Below are 8,508 nucleotides of genomic sequence, written 5' to 3' on the forward strand. Positions count from 1 at the left end.
TTGTGAAGAAAATTTAAAACAGTGAAAGAAGTCAAGATAAAGGTTCTACAAAATGTGTTAACTACAATTACTCTGCATATTATGAAGTAAGAATAGTTTTCTTGACATATTTCCTCATGTACTGCTGGCCTCCCAGACTTATAACCAATGGTTTAAAAATTACTATTTCAGAATCAAATCCATTTTTCCCTAACCCCCGTCAATAATTAAGTCCTAGATCCTTAAGCACAGTGTCCCTTATCTTGCATCCTGGTATGGTTTATCCTCTCTCTTGTTTTTTACGCTGATGATGTTTGTTGTTGTATGTCCTCTAACCCTAGATTTTGTTGTGCTTCATTTTTATTCATCATTATCTCAGAATATTCTGAATATCAGCTAGTCCTTAGAAAAGATTTTCAGTAGTTTTGTAATATCAAGCTAAGGCTGTGCTATAAACTCGCCTGGCCTTCTTTAATCCATCTAGGAAGCCCTGAAATTAAGCCTATCAAGTAGACAGCACACATGGGACTTCCTACTGGTTATTGTCAGCAGCTAGTATTCCATATTCAGCATCATATTTGCATTGCTTATGTTGTGCTCAGGATATTTGTTCATTGGGGGCATTTCTTCTGGGGGTGACATCAGGTAACGAAAAGATTGATCAGGTTGGGAACTTCAGTTACCTTGGTAGTATTATTAGTAAAGACGGTGGGAGCAGTGAAGATGTTAAAAGTAGAATAGCTAAGTCTCAGGGTGTTTTTTCACAGTTAAAAAAAGTTTGGAAGAATAGAAATATAAGTCTGCAAACCAAGATTAGAATATTGAAAGCTACAGTGATGACAGCGGTCAAATATGGCTCTGAAGCATGGGCGCTCCAAAAAAACAGATGAAAATTTGCTAGATGTTTTCACGAGAAATCGCTTACGGATTGTTTTGGGTACGCGGCTGACTGACTGCATTTCAATCAGTAGATTGTACAAAAAATGTGGTTCCATCCCGCTTTCTAGGGCTATAATGAAAGAAATGTTGAGATGGCTAGGCCACGTTCTATGGATGAAGGATGACAGATTACCGGAGATTGTCCTTTTTGGCCAACTGTCCGGGGCTACACGGAAAGCAGGTTGTCCTTGTCTGGGTTGGGAGGATGTCACAAATAAAGACTTAAAGGAAATGGGAACTTCCTGGGAGGGTGTAAAGAGGGAGGCTTTAAATATATTGGGTTAGAGGAGGAGCATGCGTGGCTGTGTTGGCCTCAGGCGGCTTGGTGCTGCAGTGAGTTATTATTATTAGTAGTAGCAGTAGTATTAGTTACTTATATAATTCTTTATTTATGCATAATTTACTTATATAATGTATGCAATATTGCATGTAATATGCGTGGTTTGATGTATGTATGCATGTGGTATGATGTATGTAGTGTTGTGAATGGTAGGGTTAGGAGCTTAAATTCAACCCTCCCTGTCACAAGGCACTCAAGAAGTGGCGAGTCTCGAGATATATATAGCCAAAACATTAAAACACTTTTTGCAGATGCACTAGACTCCAGCTACTTTTTGCCTTGCCGAGTGGCTGCTGCATGTATTTTAGTGTATTTGGAAATGTGTTTCGACTTCCAACCGATTGACTGTCTACTAGTAAGTCGTAATATCTAACTTCAAAACCTGGTAAAGACAAAGAAAGTAAAGGTGGAAAAATGTTTTTAATGGAAAAGTACTAAAAAATTCTTCAAATGATTAAATAATCTCTCCACAGCTCTGAATCACAGCAGTTTCAGTTGGTTTTCCAGATTTATCCCCAGTTTCTGAAAAATAAGAAGAAAAATAAGTATCTTTTTTTGAATAACAATAATTCCTTCCTTTTCCGACCATAACTCGTCCCAAGATTGATTACATGTAAATGTAATAAATAAATCTGGACGACCATAGAGACGAACATACGCAATAGCATCTTGAGCATATTCATGCATATGACGGGGACTGCCAGCATATGACGAAGGTAAAATCGTTAATCTTCCAACGTTTGTGGTATTACCGTCATTTACAACTGCATCTCGCAAATGAATGTATTGTTCAGAGCGGAGCTTGGTCTGATTCAGACGGATAAATAGCAATCGTTCTGATTCAATTTTTACATACATATCAACGACGTATTGTTGAAATAATTGACGGCATTTTAAAATATAATTGTCTTCATCCTGCCGAATAATTAGTCTGTAGGAATAATAATGTATTGCACTGCATTTCTTATTCATTTCCTTGTTAGTGGCTGGATTCATCAATTTAATATTAAAGTGATTGCCGTCGGCTCCATCCCAAAAAATGATAGGATATTGTAGGGCATCGTAGCATCGATGAGTTTCAGCAATTCTTACCAACTGAGCGTTTTGCTTATGAAGAATAATATCTTGAGGTAAAAACTGATCACCGACCATAACGATTGCCACTTCGTCGATAGTTGGAGCATTGTATCTACGCACATGTTGGCCAGGAGGCGTTTTGTCAGCGGAAATAACAATTTTATGCGTATCAGTAGTCATCAAATCGATGGCTGTTTTGAACAGACGCACTAAATTATTATTTTCGTGGAAAAGATGTTGCAATTGGGAAACGATTGTCCTTTCACCGTTGGGAGAAATTTCGCAACGTGTATTCAATTCAGAATTTCTATCACTGATGAAGTACAATTGTAAAAATTTATGATTCTCGCCTGAGATTGGTAGAAGGGACCCTGCTCTATGATAAATTTGCCCTTTTACTTTGAAAGTAGGCATAAATTGATCTAGATTTTCGGTTTGGGCACCAAACGACGTCATTTGGAAACATGAGTTATATTTTCTGATCTGTGATAAAAAACGCTTAGATTCTGACGTAGTTCCAGTAAGCAAAGTCTTCAATGGCTCTGGTGGAGCAGCCAATAGAGGAAGTTTAACTTTTCCTGACGCGCAACACATTCCCATTGTTTCACCATTGAATTTCAAGGGAATGCCGGGCGATAACTTTCAGGTTGCTCTTGTGATTCCTCGGCACGCTTTCTTTTCTTACTTTCTCTATCAGCAACAAGCCTGTTTTCTTGCTGTTCTTGTGATTCCTCGGCACGCCTTCTTTTTTCACTTTCTCTTTTAGCAGCAAGTCTGGTTTCATGTTGCTCTGGTAGTTCCTCGGCACGCCTTCTTTTTTCACTTTCTCTTTTAGCAGCAAGTCTGGTTTCGCGTTGCTCTGGTAGTTCCTCGGCACGCCTTCTTTTTTCACTTTCTCTTTTAGCAGCAAGTCTGGTTTCGCGTCGCTCTGGTAGTTCCTCTTCCTCGGCACGCTTTCTTTTCTTACTTTCTCTATCAGCAGCAAGTTTTTTGGCATAGACTTTTTGAGCAGCTTCCTCGGCTGTTGCCATTGTAGGTTCATCAGTCATTTTACAGTTAAACATTAATAGATTTTTCCGTTAACGAATGTCTTAAATACCTTTAATGACATCATCGTCATAACAAACATGACGACAACTAACTTCATGACGTCAGTCGACACACAAAAATGACGTCACTCTCCACACACACACACAAACAACTTATTTAAATATATATATATATATATATATATATATATATATATATATATATATATATATATATATATATATATATATATATATATACATATACATATATATATATATATATATATATATATATATATATATATATATATATATATATATATATATATAGCGTATTATAGCGTAGGTCGTTACGCGCCATATTAGTTACGCGCCATTGTAGTTGTGTCCCTGTGTCCCACCCGTGAATATATATATATATATATATATATATATATATATATATATATATATATATATATATATATATATATATATATATATATATATATATATATATATATATATATATATATATATATATATATATATATATATATATGTTTTTAACTACGTTTTTAACTAATATATGTTTTTAACTACGTAAAACTTGCGAATATACAACATTCTTGGCTGTCCCATTGTCTGTGCATATAAATAGATTGTCAGGTTTACCGACTCTTGAACATGCAACATATAATTTTCCATAGGAAAAACAATCTGTATTCAGATCTATACCTCATTATTCTAATGATTGCCCTTGAGCTTTGTTGAGGGTGATTGCTAATCAAACATTCCCTGTGTCTCCGTCGTCATTTATATATCCCCCTGTGCCCACCGGCGTCCCCGTTGTAGTTGTGTCCCTGTGTCCCGGTCGTCATTTATATTCCCTGTGTCCCGGTCGTCATTTGTGTCCCGTTGTCCCAGTCTGTAATTTCTCTTTGAGTGTCGCGGTCGTCATTTATATTCCCTGTGTCCCGGTCGTCATTTGTGTCCCGGTCGTCATTTGCTGTTGCCATTCTAGGTTCTTCAGTCATTTTACAATTAAACATTTTTCCGTCCACGATCTTCTTACAATTAAAAATTTGTCTTTGAAGGATTTTCTTAAATACCTTTAATGACGTCATCGTCATAACAAACATGACGACAAATAACTTCATGACGACATAATGACATGACGTCACTCGACAGACACACAAAAAATTTATTTTTATATAGATAGATAGATAGATATATATATATAGTATATATTATATATATATATATATATATATATATATATATATATATATATATATATATATATATATATATATATATATATATATATATATATATATATATATATATATATATATATATATATATATATATATATATATATATATATATATATATATATATATATATGTGATTCCTCGGCACACTTTCTGTTTTTACTTTCTCTATCAGCCGCAAGCCTGTTTTCTTGCTGTTCTTGTGATTCCTCGGCACGCTTTCTTTTCTTACTTTCTCTATCAGCCGCAAGTTTTTTGGCATAGACTCTTTGTGGAGCTTCCTCGGCTGTTGCCATTGTAGGTTCTTCAGTCATTTTACAATTAAACATTTTTCCGTCCACGATCTTCTTACCATTAAAAATTTGTCTTTTGAGCAGCTTCCTCGGCTGTTGCCATTGTAGGTTCTTCAGTCATTTTACAATTAAACATTTTTCCGTCCACGATCTTCTTACAATTAAAAATTTGTCTTTGAACGATTTTCTTAAATACTTTTAATGACGCCATCTTCATAACAAACATGACGACAACTAACTTCATGACGACATGATGACATGACGTCACTCGACAGACCCACAGACAAACAACTTATTTTTATATACATACTAGCTGTAGGGGTGGCGCTTCGTGCCACCCCAACACCTAGTTGGTGGGGCGCTTCGCGCCCCCCCAAGCCCCCCCGCGCGCGTAAGTTGTTACGCGCCATATTAGTTTTTTTGTAGTTTTTACCTTTTTTAGTTTTTTTCTTCTTTTGTATTAATGCTAAAGCCAAGGTTCAAACCTGGAGCCTCGCGGACCTAGAACCTGAAACATAACGCTTTACCAACTCAGCTACTTCGGCTTGAATACATTCGTTTTGAGCAGCTTCCTCGGGTGTTGCCATTGTTTTCTTGCTGTTCTTGTGATTCCTCGGCACGCTTTCTTTTCTTACTTTCTCTATCAGCCGCAATTTTTTGGCATAGACTCTTTGAGCATCTTCATCGGCTTTTGCCATTGTAAGTTCATCAGTCATTTTAAACTTAAACATTAATAGATTTCTACGTGAACATATATGTCTTAAATATCTTTAATGACGTCACCGTCATAGCAAAAATGACGGCAACTAACTTCATGACGTCATTCGACACAGAAACTTTTTTTTGTAGTTTTTACCTTTTTTAGTTTTTTTCTTCTTTTGTATTAATGCTAAAGCCAAGGTTCAAACCTGGAGCCTCTCGGACCTAGAACCTGAAACATAACGCTTTACCAACTCAGCTACTTCGGCTTGAATACATTCGTTTTGAGCAGCTTCCTCGGGTGTTGCCATTGTAGGTTCTTCAGTCATTTTACAATTAGAACTTTCTCTTTCAACGGTCTTCTTACAATTAAAAATTTGTCTTTGAACGATATTCTTAAATACCTGTGTCCTGGTCGTCATTTATATTCCCTGTGTCCCGGTCGTCATTTGTGTCCCGGTATCCCAGTCTGTAATTTCTCTTTGAGTGTCCCGGTCGTTATTTATATTCCCTCTGTCCCGGTCGTCATTTGTGTCCCGGTCTGTAATTTCTCTTTGAGTGTTTTTTCTTTTTAGTATTATTTAGTTTTTTACATTTTTTCTTTTTTCAGTTTTCTTTTTCTTCTTTATTTTTCAGCTTCACTATGAAATACATATCGCCGAACCTTTGTTTTTTTAACTAAAATCTGGTAGGCATTGATGACCTTATCCAAGTCAAAATCCCAAACCCAATCATCATCGCTATCATTTTCAGTTTTGATATGTTTTGACTCTCGCTGTCCAGGTGGATCTTCATCTAACTGCGCGGTTTTGCGTTCTTTAGCCTCAAGCCTGTTTCCTTGCTGTTCTTTTGATTCCTCGGCACGCTTTCTTTTCTGACTTTCTCTATCAGCAGCAAGTTTTTTGGCATAGACTCTTTGAGCATCTTCATCGGCTTTTGCCATTGTAAGTTCATCAGTCATTTTAAACTTAAACATTAATAGATTTCTACGTGAACATATATGTCTTAAATATCTTTAATGACGTCACCGTCATAGCAAAAATGACGACAACTAACTTCATGACGTCAGTCGACACAGAAACATGACGTCACCTGACAGACAGACACACAGACAGACAACTTATTTTTATATATATAGATAGATAGAAGATATATACATGTATATATATATATACATATTTCTTTTCTCATATATATGAGAAAAGAAATCATCAATGCAACACAAATACAGAAATAAACATAAACTATAAAAAAACAGACAGAAGGAGAAAGGAAGACTGTTTTCCTACATTAGTAATAAAAATTTATAATATTCTTTTTATTTACTTTATATAACTTTATAGCTTATGAAGTTATAGTTATTATATACTTTAATAATATATATATATATATATATATATATATATATATATATATATATATATATATATATATATATATATATATATATATATATATATATATATATATATATATATATATATATATATATATATATATATATATATATATATATATATATATATATATATATATATATATATACGAAATTAAGCAATTGTCACGTTATAAAGCTAATTTACGTTATTTGAGATACTTGTATATATTGATGCAACAAATTGCCTAGCAATACAAAGCTTAGACACAAAGCTTAGACATTTTTCTTTGAATCAATTTTATATTATTGGAATTTTAAAATCTATTTTTGTTTCTTTTTGTATTCTGAGCCTGAAACTTTTTGTTACCTGAGTTATTTGAGCATGATGAACTCTGCCGCGATAAAGATAGGACAGGACGTAAATTCCAGCTTTGCTCCGACTTTCTCTGACAACGAAAGCCCTAAGAAAAAATAACACAAAAACTAAATAAAACAGAAGAAAAAACAACTTGAAACTTCAATACATATAAGTTATACAATCTGCGTTACGTTCACCTTATTAAAATGAATCTCAGGTTTTCAGCAAAGATATGTGCTTATCTAACCTTCGTGCATTACTCGTTAAATAGTAGACAATTATTTGATTCAAATAAGCAGTGAGACGGTCAAAAACAGAGAGAAGGAGTCACATTTCCCATTCTGAAACCTGAAATTACTTGTAAGCATGTATTTTTTCAGGCATGTCATTGGTTAAGTTTTCCCCCCTCAAGTGGACCGCCACTTCCTCACGAAACTAATATAGCTGTTATACCCCTCTTCATTGGCATCTATTACTAAGATAGAAAAAAAAATTGTGCATCAAAGGCGGACATCCTTTCTTCCTACATAAGCTGCTTAGGCGCTTCGCGCCCCCCCCCAAGCCCCCCCGCGCGCGCAAGTCGTTACGCGCTATATTAATTACGCGCCATTGTAGTTGTGTCCCACCTGTGAATATAGATATATATATATATATATATATATATATATATATATATATATATATATATATAACTACGTAAAACTTGCGAATGTACAACATTCTTGGCTGTCCCATTGTCTGTGCATATAAATAGATTGTCAGGTTTACCGGCTCTTGAACATGCAACATATAATTGTCCATGGGAAAAACAATCTGAGTTCAGATCTATACCTCATTATTCTTATGATTGCCCTTGAGCTTTGTTGATGGTGATTGCTAATCGAACATTCCCTGTGTCCCTGTCGTCATTTATATATCCCCCTGTGCCCCCCGGCGTCCCCGTTGTTGTTGTTTCCCTGTGTCCCGGTCGTCATTTGTGTCCCGGTGTCCCAGTTTGTAATTTCTCTTTGAGTGTCGCGGTCGTAATTTATATTCCCTGTGTCGCGGTGTCCCGGTCGTCATTTGTGTTCCGGTGTCCCGGTCTGTAATTTCTCTTTGAGTGTCCTGGTTGTCATTTATATTCCCTGTGTCCCGGTCGTCATTTGTGTCCCGGTCTGT

The 8,508-nt window shown here is 35.4% G+C and overlaps 1 long non-coding RNA gene across 1 annotated transcript; it reads right to left on the reverse strand.

Annotated features, from left to right (window-relative positions):
- Window positions 1–1,659: 1,659 nt before the first annotated feature.
- On the reverse strand, window positions 1,660–7,456 carry LOC136028750 (uncharacterized). The gene is made up of 2 exons (XR_010617866.1): window positions 7,360–7,456; window positions 1,660–1,780 (listed from the first exon to the last, which is right to left on the reverse strand). It is a non-coding gene; the product is annotated as an uncharacterized LOC136028750 (long non-coding RNA).
- Between the last annotated feature and the right edge of the window lie 1,052 nt (window positions 7,457–8,508).

This window comes from Artemia franciscana, chromosome 7 (genome assembly GCF_032884065.1).
Source record: "Artemia franciscana chromosome 7, ASM3288406v1, whole genome shotgun sequence".
Taxonomy (NCBI): Eukaryota; Metazoa; Arthropoda; class Branchiopoda; order Anostraca; family Artemiidae; genus Artemia; species Artemia franciscana.